Source organism: Meles meles, chromosome 2 (genome assembly GCF_922984935.1).
Source record: "Meles meles chromosome 2, mMelMel3.1 paternal haplotype, whole genome shotgun sequence".
In the NCBI taxonomy this organism is placed as follows: Eukaryota; Metazoa; Chordata; class Mammalia; order Carnivora; family Mustelidae; genus Meles; species Meles meles.
This window is the reverse complement of record NC_060067.1, coordinates 71,944,649-71,967,104: the sequence shown is the minus strand read 5'-3', so window position 1 is coordinate 71,967,104 and position 22,456 is coordinate 71,944,649. Positions and strand designations below refer to the sequence as shown.

The 22,456-nt window shown below is 42.3% G+C and overlaps 1 pseudogene; it reads right to left on the bottom strand.

Annotated features, from left to right (window-relative positions):
- Positions 1–5,465: 5,465 nt before the first annotated feature.
- Positions 5,466–22,215, bottom strand: LOC123936848 (annotated as a pseudogene).
- Positions 22,216–22,456: the final 241 nt, after the last annotated feature.

Genomic DNA, 22,456 nt, shown 5'->3' with positions numbered 1-22,456 from the left:
GGATCTTTTGCTATCTTTCAACCCCAGGTAGCACAAGGAAAGAGGAATAGGCTTAGAGGGCAGGCAGTTATGAAATAAAATCCTGGTGCTGCCTCCTCTGAGCTATGTGAACTTAGCCAAGTTCCACAACCTCTCTGAGCCTTCATAAATTCATCAGTCAAGGTGGGGTTAACCCCTCGTTGGTTTTGTGAGTGAACTAGTACTTTCTATAAATGTATGTTCCTGGATCCTGGGATACAGCAGGTGCTCACTAAATAAAGCCAGAGAGGCCCAGCCAGTATGTTGCGCAGGGTCTTAAATCTGTAAGAGGTGCTAAAATGTTTCTGGAAATGCTCTGAGTTAGAGAAAAATGGGACTACTGGAAGTCATCTCAAGGAGTATTTTATGGGGTCGGAAGAGATTCTTTTATGAGAGGTCTGGAATGGTAGTAGAGTGGAGGAAGGTTGTGCTGATGGGTGAGATCAGGCATCCTCTGTGTCTGAGACAGCCTCAATGGCTATCTGTTATAATAGCACTTCCCTTTTACTCTCAGAGGTGTCCCAGGCTAGAAGCTAAGTCGTATGATCATCCTATTCAAAGATCATGTTCCAGTAACAGTGGTTGCTGAACCCCCTCTTGGGGTAAAGGGCTCACCTACAGCTTTGGTGGTCCTGTGTGCAATGTGCAAGCCCAGGGCTGGAGAGGAGCTGCTTGGATCCTCAAGGAGAGGCTGAGCATTGCCCCTGCATGTTTCTCCATGTAACACTCAGTCCTTTTTCCAAGACACATTAAACAAAAATAGTAGTCTTTGAAGAAGCACTGACAGAACCATAACTCAGGCTGGTCCAGATGGGACTACATATACCTATACCTCCATAATAAGGTGGGAGAATCACTTATCGGGAAGAGAAATGGGCTAAGCATCAGGAAGTCCAGACTTGAGTCTTCATAACTATTTGGCTATATCTGATTCATGTTTCTCAGTTCCTTCTAGCTGTTGTCATTGTACATGTCTCTCATAGGCTCTTGCTACCTTCTGATTAACCATATGCTGGAAATGAGATCGTCCAATTTGATAATTAAGTTTTTTTTTTTTTAAATTAAGTCCTGAGTGATGAACCAAGGGTCTCTCCTGTGAGTTGTAGTGAATGCATTTTGAGACATCTTTTAGGAGCTCTGAAGTTGCTCTACTCCTTCCTTCAAGAATTTACCCAATATTTGCGGCTACTAGATAAGTGTGGCATTGGTGGTGTTGGTAAGGGGTGGCTGTGGTTTAAAGCTGCTCTACAGGGGCGCCTAGGTGGCTCAGTAGGTAAAGCCTCTGCCTTTGACTCAGGTCATTATCTCAGGGTCCTGGGATTGAGTCCCCCATCGGGCTCTCTGCTCAGCGGGGAGCCTGCTTCCCCCTCTCTCTCTGTCTGCCTCTCTGCCTACTTGTGATCTCTCTCTCTCTCTCTCTCTCTCTCTGTGTTAAATAAATAAATAAATAAAATCTTTAAAGCTACTCTACATTCTGGCAGAGAACCAGAAATATAGACGTGTGGCCTCTCTTTTTTTCTATCTGTGCTCACTCCCTTGATAATTGTTTCCGGTCTCGTGGATTCCAGTCCTTTCCATTTGGATGACTCCCAAATTTACATCCTCACTGCGGGCTCTAGGTTTGTATACATCAGATACATATCGGACTTCTCCATATCGATGTCTAACAGGCATTTGTCCAAAATTAAACTCAATCTTCTCCATATCTGTTTGTCCTGGAGTCTTCTCCAGCTTACTAGCTGGGAATTCCATTTTTCCAGTTGCACAGGCAAAAAGTCTTGGAGTCATCTTTGCTGCCTTTCACTCATACTACGTTCATTATGTCAATAGACCTATCCATTTTACCTTCAAAATATGTGCAACATTCAACTACTTCGTGTTGTCTCCACTGCTGCTACTTTGGTCTAAGCCAGCCTCATGTCTTGTCTGGATTATTTCAGTAGTCTCCCAATTGAGACTGGCTCCCATCCCCACCTCATTTTCATTCTCAGTCCTATTATGGTCAGTTGCAGCTGGAATGGTCATGTTAAATGTAACTCAGATCATGTTACTTTTTCTTCCTTCCTTCCTTCCTTCCTCCCTCTTTCTTTCCTTCTTTCCTTCCCTTTTTTCTTTTCCTCTTTCTTCCTGTCTGTCTGTCTCTGTCAAAAGCCTCCAGTGATTTCACAATTACCACAGAGTAAAAGCCAGAGCCCTTACAATAGCCTGAGAGACGCTATACAATGCATTCTCCGTCCTCCTCCACCACCCACCTCTGTGTGATCATCAAGCAAGAGACTATTCTCTGGTTCTGCTCTGCTCTTAGAACACAAATATGCACATCCACAAGTTGCCTCCCCTCAGGCATGCTTCCACCGTAGACATTGCCCTTGACCTCTCCTGTCTGGAATGCTTTTCTCTGAGATATCCACTTGGGTCACTCCCCTCAGTTCCTTTATGCCCTCTCAACTGATTCCTTCCCACAAAGGCCCTGGCCTCACCTCCAGCTGTATTCCCTCCCTTCCCTCCTCTTTTCCCTTCCTTGCTTTATTGTGCCTCTCAACACTGATCACCATTTGACATACTTTATGTTTTACTTATTTTATCTTTTCTTTAATTGCCTATGTTCCTCAATTTGAATGTAAACTCTGAGAAAAGTGGTTTTTTCCCTGCTTCTCAGTCTGTTTAGATTACTGCTAACAGTTATCCAATCTAGAAGAGTATCTGACACATAGTCCTTCCTCCAATGTATTTCCTGAAGAAATGACCAAGGAAGAAATCAAATAATGAGTCCTGTTGATGTTAGTTGAGAATTATTGAACACGGCCTCAACAAACTTTACCACCTTTTTTTTTTTCTAGTTACAAGTTCATTAAAATAAAGGATCTTCAAGAATTCTCCTGCTGACAAGCCCAAACTTTCTTTTTGGGTGGGTACAGTTCTTTCTAGTATCATTAATCTGCATGTTATATTTTGGTATGAGAAGTATCAGGGAGCGAATAGAAAGGGATTTTTTTTTTTTTTTTTTTTTTGGTAGAAACTCTGATCTGGTTCTCTAAGTAAACAGAGATTGTGAGCCCTCTGGAAACACTTTGGTGTTCTACTTGCCATCTTTGTCAGAAAAATATGAGGTGGGTCGATACTGTTGCCTTAGGCAAAAAGTGCACTACTCCCTTTGGGATGTTTCTGCACAGCAAAAATTTCTGTCTTCTCTAGGTTTACACAACTCTGGAGGGAATGATGGATTAATTTGGATAAGGGGCCCAGAGGCTGCTTGATTGGGAAGGGACTGAGTCTCTAAGTTAGAGGTCAGCAAACACTTTTAGACTTGCAGGCCATATGATTTCTATTATAATAACTCAGGAAGAAACTTTGCTATTGTAATGCCAACTGAGCCATAAACAATATGTAAGTGAATAAGCATGGCTGTTTTCCAACAAGACTCTCTTTATAGACACTGGAATTTGAAATTCACATAATTTTCCCATGTCACTTAATAGTCTTCTTTTGATACATATTATTTAACCATTAAAAAATGTAAAAATTTTTTAGCTCATGATTCATACTGAAGTAGATAGTGGGCCAGAATTGACCCACAGAAGTGTAGTTTGTTGACATTTGGTCTTGAATTCTTGATTACCAAGGTGGAGGACAGCCCAAAGTTTCCTTTGGTTGAGGGAGGGACTTGTTCCAGCACATAGAAAGTAGGGCTGCGCTTTGAAAAACATTAGCTAATGTTCATGTATGAGAGAGAACGGTAACCACGGCACCCAAATGGGGTAACCTCATAGGCTATTCAGGGGCTCGGCAGCATTGGCAGGAAGGTGGCCATAGATTATACTCTGGGTAATGTTGGACCAGAGATCAGCAAGCATTGGTGGTGTGATCATGCATCCCAGTGTTTCATACTCATTTGGCAGATGGACTAACCCCTTTTGAGATCAGTGAGCCTCCAGGATCTTTATATGATTTGTGATGGGGCTGGTGAGAGTTCTCCAGAGGGATAACTGGGCTTCCTGCCAATGTGATTATACAGGGTCAAGCCAACTCTATGGGTAACTCAAGCTGGTGAAAAGGGTCATATTGTTATACTCGTTTCTCTTTAGTCCCCAGGGTCCCATAGCATGGCACCTCTTGAAAGCTTCACAAATACTTACTAAATTGAAGTTTACGATTTCTGAGATTAAAATACAATTTCCGAGATTAAAAAGAAAGGGATAAATGTGTATTGATCTACTGTGTTCCAGCATGGTGCTGTGGGCCATCACATTTGTTCCCTGCTTTCATCCTCCCTAGAAGGTAGATATCTTTGTTTACAGGAGATAAGTAACCCGTCCCATGTCTTACAGCTAAAGGGTGGTGTTGCCTGTTTCTGAATCCAGGCCTCTCTGCCTCCTTACACCTCCATTGCATTTCAGGAGATGAGTGTCACCCATTCTTTGTGTAACACAGGACAAAGAAAAGTGCATTTGATGTATAGGCAAAGATCTTTTTCAAGCCCCCTCACTGTCATTAAAACTCCAGCCAAAATCCATCTCCCTGATACCTGGGTCTTTTTCTCCTCATACTCATTAGTTCACAGGCTTTGATAAGATACTTTAAAATATAATGTATATTCTTTTATGAGGATGAGTTCTATCTTTCCAGCCAATCTAAAATTTCTCCCAGACCATCATAGATCTTAGGTTTGGGATACACTTGGAAGACCCCCACCTTCAGTGTCCTTTAAACACGTTTCCTTTTCATTCAGACATTTGAAAGCATATAATGCCTCTCATCTCCCTTTCCATAAATGAACCATTCTCCCTATCTTCGGTTGTTGCTCAAAGACCAGACTGCTCACCCGTGGGCCTCTTCTGATTTCCTGTTCCTTTTCTGCCCTTTCTTCCTTGTCCCATTTTACTACAGTGTCTTGACTGGGGGGAGGGGAGTACATAATATGGTGAAGTGACCTTGCAATCACAGGTGTGTTGATTGTTTCCTCCTCCTTTAGGAGCTGGAGAGAAGCCTGGTTCTACTCTTTCTCCTGGAGGATGGTGGGATGTGTTGCATAGGCAGACAGTTTGCAGGTGGCTGACCTGACTCGGTCCATGATAGATACCAGAATCCTGTCTTCTACTCGGATAAAATACTCAGATAAGATCCACTGACCCCAAATATCTGTATACAGCAATACTAAGGGATCTTTCATAATGGAATTTACAAGGACCACTAAAGGTTTTATTGAGAACGTTAGAAATGCACTCTTTCAAGAGAACTATGAATATTTATGTACAGTGATATATGACAAAGTGCAAAGGAAACGCAGGAGGTTGGGTTATCCGTTTCTCATTCTTTGTCACTAAGAAACTGGCGCTACCACCTCCTTCAACAGTATGGCTAAGGGTCTACTTTCCAGCTGGTGTGAATCTCTGCAACGTTTCACACTGTTCTTGTCCTGCATGATAAGGTTTTACTTCAAGGGCTTTCTAAACGAACATGGGAGTTAGAAGTTTCTGGTTGTGCCCTTCATCCTTTCTCTTGCATCTGTTTTCACTTTCTGGGTATCTTTTGAACTTCAGCATCTTTTGATCTTTTGTGCTCTGAGGATGGGAGAGGTTTGGAAGTGCTTCTGGTAAGCCAGGAGTAGAAATGGAAAGAAAGCAGAGCTCAGATTTGTGCAGCGATGCGATGCTTACTGGGAAGCGCCGGAGCTTTCGCTGTGGTTCCCACGGCTGCAGTGGCTCAGGGCTCTGCTGCCCCACTTTCCCTTCCCATTTAGGGGTGAAGGTAGGGTGGTGGTTGAGGGTGATGGTAGCACCTAGAAAGAACCGAGCGGAGAGCCCGAGTCTTGGCTGGAGCTCAGCGAGTGCTAGTTAAATTTACTCCCCTCCAGGTCTTTCACACTACTCTGGGGGAGCACAAAGTGTGCCTCTGCCTGCGAACATGGAAGGGGCGTTAACTCTGGGCCCGTCGGGGGCCTTGCCACAAGTACTGCCTACAGTTTGAGGCTGCTGACCTGAATTGGTCCATGTTGGAACTTGAGCCATCAAAACCTTGAAACTATCCAAGTTCATTCACAGGATCTCTGAAGGAGAGTGCCCCACACATGTTCAGGTGGCCAGTCCTCCGCCCCTTCCAGACCAGTTTAAGGAAACAGAGGGACAAAACTGGAATATATCTCAAGAAATCATAGAGTTCTAATGAAAAACCAATTAGAGCAGACAGATGGCCAACGCACACGTCCAACTTTGTTTAGGATATTTAGAGCAGTAATTTTTATATCATGTGAAAGCAATGCCTGACAGCAGGTGTTAGTCACCATCATTTAGAGTGTGTCTAATAGAGCCTCAGGTACGGAAGCAGAATTACTGACATTTTATTTTGTCATTTTCCTATTAAGATGTCAAACATACTTTTTTAACAGCATTTTTAATGATTTCGGGGACAATTTATCAGCTCCCATCTCTGAGCTCCTGACACACTCAGAATAGAACATTCTTTCCATGTTTTTAGAAACCAAGTATTTCAAGGAAAGAATATCGGGTATGTAATTCTTTTCAAATTATAATATTTAAGTGACATATGGATCTTGTTTGCTGTTTATTACAAGGAATAGAATTGAGGTTAAATCATCTAATTGCAAAGCAGGACTCCAGGTATCTAGCCTCAGCTGCGCTGCTGAAATACCAGCGAGAGCCAGATGAAGTCATTTTAGGGTTCTTGGAGCATCATTTTCCCATTGGAAAAGAGAGTCGTTGGGAAAAAGTTTAAACAGTGAGGGGGAGGAGAGCACTCAGTGGAAGAATATATTAGAAGAACTTTGCTAAATTCTGACAGTCTAACCAGTTATTTCTATGACCCTTTATTCTATTGAATACCTCACTGAAGACCTGCCAAAAAAAAGTTTATAAAAATAAAGAAACAAATCGGGGTGCCTGGGTGGCTTAGTTGATTAAGCGTCTGACTCTTGATTTCTGCTCAGGTCATGATCTCTGGGTTCTGGGATTGAGCCCTGCATCGGGCTCTGTGCTCAGTAGGGAGTCCGCTTCTCCCTCTCCCTTCCCCCTCTTGCTTGTTCTCTCTCTCTCTCTCTCAAATAAATAAATAGATACATATCTTTTGATGGCTGCATAGTATTCCATTGTGTATATGCTTAGTGAAATAAGTCAATCGGAGAAAGACAACTATCATATGATCTCTCTGATATGAGGACGTGGAGATGCAACATGGGGGGTTAGGGGGATAGGAGAAGAATAAATGAAACAAGATGGGATTGGGAGGGAGACAAACCATAAATGACTCTTAATCTCACAAAACAAACTGGGGGTTGCTGGGGGGAGGTGGGGTTGGGAGAGGGGGAGAGGGTTATGGACATTGAGGAGGGTATGTGCTATGGTGAGTGCTGTGAAGTGTATAAACCTGGTGATTCACAAACCTGTACCCCTGGGGATAAAAATACATTATATGTTTATAAAAAAAAAAAGAAAGAAAGAAAAGAAAGGATGAATACCCAACTTTTGTAGCAACATGGACGGGACTGGAAGTGATTATGCTGAGTGAAATAAGTCAAGCAGAGAGAGTCAAGTATCATATAGTTTCACTTATTTGTGGAGCATAACAAATGACATGGAGGACATTGGGAGATGGACAGGAGAAGGAAGTTGAGGGAAATTGGAAGGGGAGGCGAACCATAAGAGACTATGGACTCTGAAAAACAACCTGAGGGTTTTGAAGGGGCGGGGGTGGGAGGTTGGGGGAACCAGGTGGTGGTTAATAGGGAGGGCACATATTGCATGGAGCACTGGGTGTTGTGCAAAAACAATGAATACTGTTATGCTGAAAAAAATAAATTAATTAATTAAAATAAAAAAATAAATAGATACATAAATAAATAAAATATTAAAAAAAGAATAAAAAACAAATTAAATGAAGAAGAAGGAAGGGGAAGGAGAAAGCAGAAAAGCAATTAGAAGAGTATTAAGGGAAGCTTCTCCCCCCCCACCCCAGATACAAACATTCAACAAGTATAAAACAACTTCAGAGAGCTGGTGAATTGGACTCACTAAGGATAAGAGGACAAAATCAAATATGGTAAATTCAGGATCCAAAGCCCTAAGGATAAATCCTTGAGGAAAAATTAGTAAGTACCCACTTAAGATTTATGGGGTTGGAAAGCGGATTGCAAAACAAGTTGGATGAATCAAAAAATATTTTTGTGGTGCTTTATTTACCAGTGAAGGAGCTTTAGGAATAGAAATAGAAAGTGGTTTTGAGGTAAATATCTGGAAAGAAACACAGGGCCCTTCTTGGCTTAGTTTTTGCTAACAACTCTAAGCAATTCAATTGGTACCTATATGTGTAACAATTACTGAGAAATTAAATTGTTGCTGGAAATATATAATCCTAAATTAAGGCCTTAATGAAAATTTCTAAGTAAAACATGGGTGGAAAATAAGTAGCAACCTTTTTTCTAATTATGTACCTGTATACCTAAATGCAAAATCATATATTTCTGATAATATATTGGTAGTGTTTTCTCAATTTAATAAACACTTGTGAATCTCTACTGGGAGTACTAATTTAAGTAACAGGAGCAGTACTCAAAAATATTTACTGAAATACAGCACTAAAAATTGCAGGAATATTTCCAGAAATATTCCCAATTTCCCATTATGATGGCATATCACAAGTTATTCCTTTACAAGCCTAAGATAGCTTCAGTGTATCTACTTTTACAATCAAAGTGATTTTTTTCTTCTCTACTATCACACAATCATGTGTCCAACTAAATATTTTGGTCTTTCTTTTCTTTAGACACCTCAATGAATAACACTCTAGCAATTTATTTTTGCATTTTTAGATGTAAAAGATAACAATACAGAGTTAAAGACTGGGATGTGAAACTCATCTTTAGCAATTGTGACCTCTTCATTATGGTCAGGCCATAACTATCGAATAATATTTGAAGACATTGAACAAATTCATAATCAGAGAATGTTAAAGTTGAAAGGAGCTACGGAAATTATTTATCTTAAATACCTAATTTTACAGACTCGGTTTCATTCAGTAAGAACTTTTGACCCAGAGTTAGCACTGGGTAGGCTGTTGGGATCCCAAAATGGAAAAATGTAGGCTTGGAGAGGTCCTGGGATGTATCCAAGGTCACGGGTTATGCTAGATATCTCCTCTTTGACCCACTGTCCACATTCTCTGCTCTGTACTTCTGGATGCTGATCTTGAGAGACATTTTATCAGTAAGCTTCCTAGTCTTCTGGCTTCTAGTTGAGATTAGAACACCCATGGAGAACACCGCTCAAAGATCAGAGGATGAGGAAGAAAGTGAGGTCAGGGTATTTAGCCTCCTTTTCCTTCCCTTGTGGTTGTTTGGAGCTGGCTGCCTGTTTGGGATGTCAGGGAGTCCTCTCCATAGGATTTGCCTGCTCCAGATTCTAATTACTGCTCCTTCTGCATGTTCCTTAGACTACAGGTGGCAGAGGCAATTTACAGTTATTAAACCCCAGTTCTACATTTTACCTCGGGGTTTCCCTATGTGCTGCCCATATCTTTGTAAGTAATACTTTAATTAAATTTTCCTTAAATAACCCTATTTTAACACGCCATCTGTTTTCTGTTGGGACCATGAGGGATATACAGCTTATAGAATGATTTTCAGTTTACTTGATTTGTTAATGTCCGCTGGGGGGTTTGTAAACCAGTTTGTACTTAAGGTTAACAAAATTCTGATTGTCGATACAGCTTAACTATTTTTAAGGCATTGATGCAGAAGTCAAAGTAGGGACAACATGGCAGAGTCAATGTGGTGGCAGTGGAATTTTACATTCAGTTTCCTCAAGTTGATACTTAAGTAGCTAGTGGCTCGATCACATTCTTTGATTCTGAATTCTATCCAGTGGGTTTCCATTTGTGAGAGATACCTATTCTGTCCCTCTTCTCTAAACTTATGGTAATAGGGTAAACCATTTTCTTTTGACTGAATCATTATCAAGTTTGTTCAACAAACTTGTTTGTTCAACAAAATTGAGACTGTGTTGGCCTAGAGCTATGGAAGATGGGGGGCTTGAGAAGTCTCAGGAAAGCCTTGAGTTTTGTCTTTCTTCCCCTCAGCTCTCTAAGAGTCTATTCAACTGCTGGCTTATGGTTAAATCCTCCAATAGTACAGTCCATTCTTGAGCTTAAGACTTTGATTCTTATTCAGGTTGTACTCTCCCTGAGAATAATAACACGTTAAACTCTTAGTGATTAAAAAGGATCTCAAGTAAAAATGTTTTAGATCTTTCTGAGAAATTTGGGAACTGAAAAAGATCTGAGAGGCTTGGATACTACAACTAGTGGGGGGAAAAAAAGGAGACGCTTTAGTGTGGGGAAAAATATATATCATAAATTTGCCAGACTTAGAAATAAGGTATGATTTAAGAAAAAGTTGAGAAAACTCTTTCTCAATCATAGAACTGGGCATAATGAATGCCAATTGGGAAAACAATGAAAAGCAATTTTGAATAAACTGCCTTGTTTTATTGGTCCCAGCCTTTGGCATCATACATGATTCTATGTTATAGTTGTGTTGAATGGAATGCAAAATAATTAATAGCAGTGTTTATTGACTTCCCATATGCTAGACAGTATTCTAAGTATATTACATTTATTAACTCGTTTGTTTTGCCTAACAATTTCATGAGGAAGATGTATTTTTGGTCTCTGTTTTAGTTTCCTAGGGCTGTCGTAACAAAGCACCACCAACCAGATGGCTTAAACAACAGGAATTTATTGTCTTAGTCTAATGGCTAGAAGTCCAAAATTCAGGTGTTAGCAGAGTTGGTTCCTTCTGAGGACTCTGCAGGAGAATCTGTTCTAGGCCTTTCTCTCAGTACTGGTAGTCTTAGACATTCCTCACTTGTAGATGGTCTTCTCCGTATGTCGCACTGTCTTCCTTCTGTATATGTTTAACTGTGTCTGAATTTCTTATTTTTCCAAGGACACTGCTCATACTGGATGGATTAGAGCCTACTTCCTCTGATCTCGATCATCTGCACAGATTCTGTTTACAAATACAAAGGTGTGCTGGTAAATGTATATACCTGTGTCTTAACTATGGGACTGAAGCTGTTTCACATTATTTTGCATCCTAACCACTTTTTTTAAAGATTTTATTTATTTATTTATTTGACAGAGAGAGAGAGAGGGAGAGAAAGAGATCACAAGTAGGCAGAGCGGCAGGCAGACAGAGAGGGAGAAGCAGGCTCCCCACTGAGCAGAGAGCCCGATGCGGGGCTCGATCCCATCACCCTGGGATCATGACCAAAGGCAGAGGCTTAACCCACTGAGCCACCCAGGTGCCCCACAGCCTAAACACTTTTTTAATGGGCTTTGTCCCTAAATGGAGGTGGTTCCTTTGGCACCTGCCTTGGTGCATTCATTCCACAGCTTGATAAGGGTGTTTGAGGGATTATCATGGCTGATATTTTTTTCACCATTGACATTAAACAGCAGGATTTTGAAAGCTAGAGAGGGGCATAAAGCAAGATGGAATCTGATAGTGGCGACCTGTGTGTAGAGCAGTATGGCACCTCCTGCTGTCTGCCTGCCCCCTGCCTGGCACTTTTCTCCTCTCTCATGTCACCACCTGGTGCAGAGGGAGAGACACAGGTCTCTGACCTTGTCATACCCTTCCTGCCCTCTGAGCACAGCCTGAAGCAGTCCTTACTGGGGTGATGTCAGTGCTGGTGCTTGAGGTGGAGAGGGAGTTTAGGGATTTCAAATCTCTTTGTCATTCTCTCTACATTCTTACAAGGATAATGGAATTCCAGAAAGCCATAGTGTAAAGAAGCATCTGAGATCATGTAGAAATCCTCAGGAGAGACAATTGAACGAATTATCCCTTAAGGCTGCTTTGAATTCTGTGATTCTAGAATTTATTTTTCAAATAAAGAAGTTGAAGCCTTGAGAAACAAGTGTTTTGAAAAAGAATATAGCAGCAGTTAGTGCCAAGGGAGGACTGCATGACTGGTGAAGAAGACTTTGCATTCCCATCATCAAATCCATGAGCGTCCATGTCAGTCCTCAGTCAGAATTTGTATTCCTGCCATCTCACTTCTAGACTTTTGTTTCCTAGACAGACTCTAAGACCTTTCAACCCTTGTGAGAGGCTCATAGGGTAGCTCTATTTTCAACTTTTTGAGGAACCTCCATGCTGTTTTCCAGAGTGGCTACACCAGCTTGCACCATCCACTGCCATTCTTGCATTTGCACACAACTCTCCATTCAGTGAGTGAACTCAATGAGTGAACCCAAAGTGAACTCATTTCTCTGACTTAGCTAGTACTCAGAAATGATCATCACAATCCCTATAAAACTGGGTTTATTAAGAGCATCCATACTGTTTATGAGTCATAGAAAATGTGCCAACCCACAACACACTGCTCTCCCCGCACTGGCATGACTTCTGGAATCCCGGTGAAGTAATGGCTCACAGGACCCCTGTCCACCCCCCACACCACCACCTGATGCCCCTCAAAATGCTAAGTGGGAAACAACCTTCCAGCTGATAACTTTGCTGTAGCTATAAATTTGGGAACAAGAAGAGAAACAGTATTTATTTAAAACAATTTTTTTTGAGAAGCAGTATTTAATTAACAGTTCTGCTTTGTTTGGGATGCCAAGCCAAGAACCGAGGTGTCTCAGATTTTATACATGCTCTGTCAGTCAGAGAGAGACCTGTGGGATTTGCAGTACTTTGTACTGTGGAGTAGACTGTAATTGGACAGGCGAATTCTCTCCCCTTTTCTGTTCCCTCCTTCAGAACTCAGCTGGCCGCAGAAGGCTCTGGGATGATGCATGCCTACTCACAGTGTGCAGACAGTGCCCATGTCTGTCTTCGTTCCTCACATCAGAATTTATATTTACCAAAAGAAGAGAGACAGCGTGATTGCTGGCAGCCATTCCTTGAGGTCAAGGACCCCATTATGGCGCAGTTCTTTTTATCCTTCCCACAGCACCTAACATAAAGCCCTGCACCTCTTAGTCCTTCTGTGAGCACTGCTGTTAACTGACTTACCTTCCTGGCCTGTCCCCACTGTAGCACAAGCTTGTAGCCTCAAGAGAAGGAGGGGCTCTCCTCTTAGCTGCCCTGCCAAGAGCTCAGGAGAATTTTGTCCAGGGACTGTGACAGAAAGATCAAAGAAGAGACAGTACATTTAATAAATTTCTGAGCTCTAGCCTCTAAGTATGTGTGAGTATATAATAACCAGTAATGATTTATCCTAACACATCGTCATCTGAATTCTAGAACATTTTCTAAGCGATATTCCATCAATCCTCCAAGCAGTCTGTAACACAGACTGGACACAGATAGGAAAATGAACATGTTTTCTATGACTCATAAACAGTATGGATGCTCTTAATAAACCCAGTTTTATAGGGATTGTGATGATCATTTCTGAGTACTAGCTAAGTCAGAGAAATGAGTTCACTTTGGGTTCACTCATTGAGTTCACTCACTGAATGGAGAGTTGTGTGCAAATGCAAGAATGGCAGTGGATGGTGCAAGCTGGTGTAGCTACTCTGGAAAACAGCATGGAGGTTCCTCAAAAAGTTGAAAATAGAGCTACCCTATGACCCAGCTATTGCACTACTGGGTATTTACCCTCAAGATACAAATGTAGTGATCCGAAGGGGCACGTGCACCCGAATGTTTATAGCAGCAATGTCTACAATAGCCAAACTATGGAAAGAACCTAGATGTCCATCAAGAGATGAATGGAAAAAGAAGAGGTGATAAACACACACACACACACACACACACACACACACGCACACACAATGGAATACTATGCAGCCATGTAAAGAAATGAAATCTTGCCATTTGTGACGACATGGATGGAACTAGAGGGTATTATGCTGAGCGAAATAAGTCAGTCAGAGAAAGATGATTATCATATGATCTCCCTGATATGAAGAATTTGAGAGGCAACGTGGGGGGCTTGGGGGTAGGGAAGGAAATGAAACAAGATGGGATCAGGAGGAAGACAAACCATAAGAGACTCTTGATCTCACAAAACAATCTGAGGGTTGCTGGGGGGAGGGGGGTAGGGAGAGGGTGGTAGGGTTGTGGACATTGGCGAGGGTATGTGCTATGATGAGTGCTGTGAAGTGTGTAAACCTGGCAATTAACAGACCTGTACCCCTGGGGCTAATAATACATTATATGTTAATAAAAAATAAAAAATTAAAAAAAAAGAATGACAGTGGATCTGTCCAATACCTGCTGCCTCAGAAACATTAATTGTATGTGGAGTAATGTGTGACTCCATAGAAAGTTCCTTCCTTATATTTAAAAAAGCCTTTCTTGTTTTTTAAAGGACAAGAACACTGCATATAACTGTAAAAGTAAAATATACACAATATACACAAAATAAAATATGCAAAATATACATACACAATAAAATGTGAAAGTCATTCTCATTATTATGTTCTTCCAGACTCCCTGGTAATAATAATTAACAACTTGTGTATTCTTGCAAACACTTTTTCCTACATATGTACATATGTGCATTTATGAAATATAAAATATAAAGTCTATATATTATTTATGAAATATAAAGGTCTGTATATCATTCTGTAACTCATTTTCATCATTGAGTAATGCATGTTGTGGTATTATAAAATCTATAAACTATAAGATCTATAAATCCAAGTTATGCTTTTTAATCGCCACATACCTTCTTTTCAGAGGAAAAGAGATTTAATGTATCTCCTACTGATGATCATTTATGTTGTTTCCAAATATTTTCATACTGCAAACAATGATACAATAAATATTCTTATGAGCAGAAATGCTATAATAAACATTCCTGTGGCCTTCTGTGCAATAAGAAAAGAATTGTTACAATTCTTTTTGGAGAAAGGAAGTGTGTTTTTAATGTAAATTCCTAAAGGAAGAATTGCTTTCAAAGGTAATTCTATGTATGGTAGGGTAAGTCCTAAATATTTAAGACCCTCATTTATTATTACTCATAAGATGATGTATTGGTTTTGCAGTTCTTCCTGGCTAGAATCAGTCATATGCCTGCAGTCAGCTGTGAGTTGGCTAGGGAGTTCTGCTGATCTTGGTGGGGCTCTCTCACGTGTCTGGGGTTGACTAGCTATTGTCTGGTCTGATAGCCTCAGTGTTTTTCCTTGAAGCTTAATCTGGGCATGTTCTGTCACGGCAGGGCAGGTCAATGAGAGGGAGTGGATGCATGTAGACATTTCTTCAAGTCCCTTATGTCAAGCTTGTTTTTATCCTGCTGGCCAAAGCAAGCTACATGGCTGAGATTATGGGATATGAGTGGGAGGGCATTGGCAAAGGTTTGGAAAAGTAAGATCATTTTTGCAATCAATTTCTATACATATTTAAAAAGTTTACAGATACTGCCAAATTGCCCTCCCACACAATTTAATCTGTTTTTACCACAACAAATGGTATATAAGAGTGTTTTGGCAATAAAATTCACTTTCCCAGTGTGAAGTTCACAATTAGGAACATTAGACAATTTTACTTTAATGACCTTTCTCCCTTCCTTTTGATTTCTGCTGTTTTGTTCTAGCAACAGGTAAGTTTATTATAGGTGTTGTTTTTTCTGTTGTATAGTTTTCCTAAGATTTATGATGTTTACATGATTTTTTATAACTAATTTTTAACTTTAATTAAAGCAACTTTAATAGTTCTTTTTTAACCCTTAGTCATAATTAAAAGGGAATTAATATGTACTGTTAATCTTTCCATAAAGTAGCTTCTATATTCCAAAGATTGTGTATTTTGTACTACCTCTTAGTTTAATGAAATGGTGTTATTGAATAAATTTGCAAAACATAGACACAGGTGTTATATTTTCTGAGATCATTTACATCTAACAATCCCTTTCTGTTGCTTTTATACATGAACAAGGCGAGGATAAACAATTCAGTCACATATGTCGATTTATCTACTGTCTTCTGGAATTGAACGTTCCTATGGAGAGCTTGGAGATAGATGATTTTTTTCCCCTCTCATTCATTCATTTGACACATATCTATTGAGCTTCTATCATTGGACAGGCACTATTCTAGGTACTGACTGTACAGATATAAATAACATACATGAAAATATCTCTGCTCTCCTGGAGCTTAAATTCTAGTGGGAGGACACACACAATAAGCAGAATGAATAAATAACAAATTATATATATTGTATAGATAAATAAATATAATTTAACAAGAAAAGGAGGGATATAGAGTGCCAGAGTAGGGTTATTTTAAATGGGGCAGTCAGGAAAAGAATCCATGAGAAGCAGACATTTGAAAGATATGAGTGAGCAAGACTCATATTCTCATCAAGACTCATCATCCTCATATCCAATACATCAAGAACATTCTAGGCAGGGTGAACAGCATGTGCAAAGGCCCTGAGGTGACCATATCTGGCATATATGAGGAAAAGCATGGAGGCCTCTTTACCTGTAGCAAATGAGGTGAGAAGAAGAATAGAAGAGATGAGGTCAGAATGCTAACTGAAGTTAAGATCAGGTTGAACTTTGTAGATCATTTTAGAAATTTGATTTATATCACAATGAGAGGTAAAAACACTGGATGGATTTGATTAGAGAAGTGACAGGGTCTGACTTAATGATTTAACCAAAATAGCCTGGTCACTTGCAGGTGACTTTAAATTTGTTGTTGTTTGTCTTCTCCTCATGGATACTCAGAGAAAACTTAAAATATTTTTATCCTTGAAGTATAAAAACTTTCTCAGCATATGCATATGAGTTGTAGTGGTTTTATATTACTATTTTTTAAAATAACATACTATGTCTTTTGACTCACAAAGTTGGCTCTTTATTTGGGGGAAGTGTTCTTCTGTATTATCTTTTCATGTCTTCTCAATTTCATTTACTATTTAATATTTCAGGGGCACCATTTATCTGTTTGTTGAAATCTGTTTGTCCTCCTGCTACAATTTTTGTTTTAAATACTTCCCTATATTTGCTTCCTCTGTATTTGGTATATAATTTTCTCAACTATCCCCCACATATCACCGTTAGTTTCCTCTCATTTTCATTCCTTCTGGTTCATATTTATTTATTGTTTCCTAGCTATTTGTGGTCTTCAACTTTTTTCATTACCTTTCCCTTTAAAACTTTTTATTCTATCATTTATTTTTCCTCTCACATCTTATCTCATAGATAGTTTTATTTTCTGTTTAAAGCAAAGTCTAAAAGTCTAATTCCTTTGAGTGTGCTTATTCTAGAAAATATTTTTAAACTTATTCCATTTTTTAACTTTTTCCCCTGCTTTAGTATTTTTGTGTTGTTGATGAGCCTTTGTATTTATGCTTTTCATTTTTGAAAGGGGATGGTGCTGTCTAGGCCTTCTCATTGCTCCAAACTGGCTGGGTGGTTTCTATTTTGCTTCCTTCTGTTTTTTTTTTCCCCCCATTTTATTTTCTTTTATTTCTTTTCAGTGTTCCAGCATTCATTGTTTATGTACCACACCCAGTGCTCCATGCAATACGTGCCCTCCATAATACCCACCATCAGGCTCACCCAACCCCCTACCCCCCTCCCCTCCAAAACCCTCAGTTTGTTTCTCAGGAGTCCACAGTCTGTCATGGTTTGTCTTCCCCTCCAATTTCCCCCAAATCACTTCTCCTCTCCATCTCCCAATGTCCTCCATGTTATTCCTTATGCTCCACAAGTAAGTGAAACCATACAATAATTGACTCCTCTGCTTGACTTATTTTACTCAGCATAATCTCACCGGGTCCTCTTTGCACCCTCATCTTATAATGTGAGCTTGAGGCAAGGTGTTGATGATGTAATGTCACCTTCTGTTTCTGAGAGTTGGGGGATAGTTGCTGGAAAGAACACTCATACCTACAAGAGACCTCAATTTTATGTCTCTATTTCTTTCTCCATAGTTACTATTTTTTTTAAAGCAGTGTGTGGTATAAGACTGAATCTTTTTTCCACATGAGGTAGAATAGTTCTATCATTTTAAACACACACAATACTTAGGACGCTTGAGTGGAAAATTATGCTAGGAACAAAGTCAGCAAAAAGTAAAAAAACACAGGGATGCCTGGGTGGCTCAGTCAGTTAAGCATCTGCCTTCAGCTCTGGTCATGATCCCAGGGTCTTGAGATGGAGTCCTCCATCAGGCTCCTTGCTTTGTGGGGAGCCTGCGTCTCCCTCTGCCCGCTGCTCCCCCTGCTTGCATGTGCTTTCTCTCTGTCTCTCTGATAAGTAAAATCTAAAAAAAAAAAAAAAAAAAAAAAAAAGTAAGCATACTTAAAAAAAAATAAAAGAAACCACAAAAAGTAGCAGGAAAGAGAATCAGTTAAGTGCAGCTCCAAGAGTCCAGCAGTTCTTTGGGTCATGGTTATCCACAGCCCCACGTGAGCATCTGTCCGTGCGACCATCCTGCACACGGAACTCGAGGTGCACTATATGCATTAGGGGCCTGCTCTCACATGGAGACCTGCAGATGTACTCAAGTCGCTCCAGTTGAACTTCAACAGGACAGTCAAAAGAAGATTATTCCATAGGCTGAAAACAAACGACAAAAGCAAAACCACACTGTTTCTTTTCCCCAAATGAAATCAACATGAAAGGCCCTGTTTCATTCCATAATTTCCAGAGTAGAAATGGAGTGATCTGAAATATCAAAGACCCCATTACTTTGGAAAGAGAGTATACCTCAGAATATTCTAATTCCCTATGAGAACAACAAAATACTGCCTTATCTACCAGTGTCAACGCCAAGGGCCCTGGGGAGGGCTCCAGCCCTGTCCCTGCAGCTCTGACTACCGCTGGTGCCACCCTCAGGGAGGGCCACATGTCTCTAAGCTCCTCTGCTTGGAGTGAGCAGTGTGAGTCAGTACAAGCTGACCTTAGAGTGGGGAGGCACTTTCCAGAACCAGGCTTTGTTGCAAGTGGTTTTGTTTTTTGAAAAAGGTGTGACTTCTTTAAGGAGTTTTTTTTTTTTTTAAAGATTTTATTTACTTATTTGACAGAGAGAGATCACAAGTAGGCAGAGAGGCAGGCAGAGAGAGAGAAGGGGAAGCAGGCTCCCTGCTGAGCAGAGAGCCTGACATGGGGCTCGATCCCAGGACCCTGGGATCACGACCTGAGCTGAAGGCAGAGGCTTTAACCCACTGAGCCACCCAGGCGCCCCTCTTTAAGGAGTTTTAAGGCCATCTGCGTTTTTGTGTTTTCAGTGCTGAGGTGAACCCCAACCACATGGCCCTCTACCCACTGAGATAACATGCTTCCAGTGCCGGTGAGAGACAATGTCTCATTCTGGCATCACAGAGTTAATCTAAAAGTAGGAAAAACTGTCCTGATGGAGTAGACACTTACATGGGAACTGGAGGCAAGAATTAATAGGTTACGTATTAGAAGCCCAGGGCACACAACATCCTGACTCTGTAGCTTCCAAGACCCTGGGGCTAACAGACCAAGAGGACTGGTTCAGAGGAAGCCTCTTCTCTTAAGCCTCTCCTCCCGGTAAACCCTAGACTCATTATGATGTATTTGCATTGTGGTTTTAGCTCCCGCACCTTGTGGGACTGCTGCCTGGAAGGTTCCCACAGAAACCTGGTAGGGTCAAAATCTCCCCCTCCCAACCTGTGGGAGGAGTGCCCCAAGTGACTGGAAGCAGCCTCTATTAGAGATCACCCTGTCCAGGACCCAAGACTCTCCCATGCCCATAAAAACAAAGTACCCTTGTAGCCTCAGGGCAGTTGCCACCTCTGGGCCTGCCCACTCTCTCTTCTTGAGAATGTACAGTCCTTAAGAAACTGCTTTGTGCCTGCTCCTTTCCTTCTGGCTGTCTTTCTTGGAGCGTGGGTCCTCATGTAAATCTTTTGTGGGGAATCCAAGAACTGCAACCTCCATTCACACAGCGCAGGTTCTCCTAGTGGCAATAGTCTAAGTTTCTCCTTTGGGAGGTCCTTCTTCCTGCCCGCTGCCTGCTGCAGTCCACACTCAGGGTGAAGGTGATGTTTGTGCTGTCTTCCGTCTTGACCAGCCTCTGCTCTGGCCACTCTAGTAGCTGTTCCTGTGCTCTGTGGGCAAAGAGGCCAACATGTATTCATGTGTTGCCAGCTTGTGCAGAGGACTCAACACTGCATTGTTCACTGGGTTGTGGACTGCAGCAGGGACTGGCACCATGTGAGTCCCGTTTTGTGTTACAGTTTTTTTTTTTTTAGATTTATTTATTTGACAGATAGAGATCACAAGTAGGCAGAGAGGCAGGCAGAGAGAAAGAGAGGAGGAAGCAGGCTCCCAGCTAAGCAGAGAGCCCAATGCGGGGCTCGATCTCAGGACCACAGGATCATGACCTGAGCTGAAGGCAGAGGCTTTAACCCGCTGAGCCGCCCAGGCGACCCCTTGTGTTACAGTTTTTATGGGCAATTGGTGCTGACCTGGAGGTTGTGGTGCGGTGACTGTCTGGACAGGGACGGTCTGTGACGTCTGGGTGATCTGGCCAGCAGTGCCTGGTGTGACATGGCTAATCACAGGAATAGGTTCTCCTTTCACCTCTACTTCTTCTTCTTTTTTTTTTTTTTAAAGATTTTATTTATTTATTTGAGAGACAGAGAGCACAAGTAGGCAGAGAGGCAGGCAGAGAGAGAGGAGGAAGCAGGCTCCCTGAGGAGCAGAGAGCCCAATGCGGGACTCGATCCCAGGACCCTGGGATCATGACCTGAGCCGAAGGCAGAGGCTTTAACCCACCAAGCCACCCAGGCGCCCCTCACCTTTACTTCTTTGTGATCTCCCTTCTCTTGCGCCTCTGCCTTAGGAGGGGCCAGCATGGCCGCCTGAGCGACCGCTGCCTGGCTGGCAATAGTGTGTGTGTTCGCTGGGGCCAGGCTGGCCCTGCTGGTGATAGACACCGCTGGGATCTGATGGATGACATGCACTCTTTGCACAACAAGCTGCCAGGAGGCCGAGGTGGTCACGGGGCTGTGACCGTGTAGGTGACAGGCCTGATGGTTGGTGGCAGCTGCTGCTGCATGGCAATTAAAACGCGTCACTAGACAGCCCAGTGTGCTCTGGGCAGACAGGGCCTCTTGGATGACAGCCAGTTTGGACTCAGGCTCCAGGGTGGCTGGTGAACCTTCTTTTAACAGGCTCTTAGGAGTCTGGGCACCACTGCAGTGAGCAGACAGCAGGGACTGGCACCATGTGAGTCCCGTTCTGTGTTACACTCCAGTGTGATTGGGAGAGGTTGGGGGGTGGGGGTTGAAGCAAGGCCACGCCCCTAGGCTGTCTATTCCTAGAAGCCTGCTCTATTAATTTGCTTTCAGAGGTAGGATCTATCCTCCAGAATAAGCCTTTGCCTGGTTCTTCCTGGGAACCTGGTATTTTGATGAAATAATGATTCAGAGAGATTGCAGCAAATTGAATTCTGCCCGTCCTTGTCCACAGTTCTGTAGTATGGATAGTTTTTAGTGATGTATAAATTCTATTTAGGGTGAGTTGTTTATCAGGAACCATTGTAATTGCTTGTACGATCAATTGTGCATAGGAATAAGGTGGCTTTGACTCCTCTTCTAAGCTGTTTCCACCAGAAGCTTCCTTTTCATTTTCTGGCTGCAAGTTATCGGCCATTAAATTGAGGTCAGCTGGTATCACACAGCCCATTTTGCATCCCGAAGGGCCTGCTCCCTGGGGGCTGGATGTGCAGGCGTTTGCAGCACTGACACATTCCGTGGGGGAGGGAAGGGGACTGATGCAGTGGGCCACGGTATCTGGAATGTTGATGCTCACGGGCAAGATGTGGACCAACACCACGCCGGAGCCTCCTGCTACTCCCTCTTCTCAGCGAACCTGATCTGCGTGTTTGTGCCTGGAACCCTGAACGCGCATGCGTGATAGCTGCCCCGGCAGGTGGGACGCCTCTGGAGCACGCAGCTGCGGAAGGCGCCATTCTCGCTGAGGCAGCGTGGGAAGCTTCTGCACCTGGCGGGGGCGTGAGGTAGTGGTGGTGGCCCGGCGAGGTGAAACTCGAGTGGCCCACGGTCACATCCACTGAGCCCTGCAACAAGTTGCGCCTGATGATTACCAAGTGCTTCTTCATCAGGTACTGGAACTCCTGGCCCTGGAAGTGCGCCAGGTCTCTGTAGTGAGGCGGGACCCGCCATGTGCCTGAGAGTGTCCTGGCAGCCTTCCATGGCGGCCATGGAGCTGAGGGCCGCATGAGGATGCTTGGAGGGCGACAAGTGGTTGCTTCTCCATAGTATGATTGACTGAGTCATAGATTCATTTACTTGAGAGAGAGAGTGAGCATTAAGGGTGGGACAGAGTGAGAGGGAGAGAGAGAGAGTCTTAAGCAGACATAGCACTGAGTGTGGAGCCCGGTGGGGGAGGAATCTCACCACCTTGAGATCAGGACCTGAAAGGACACCAAGAGTCTGAGGCTTAACCAACTGCGCTGCCCC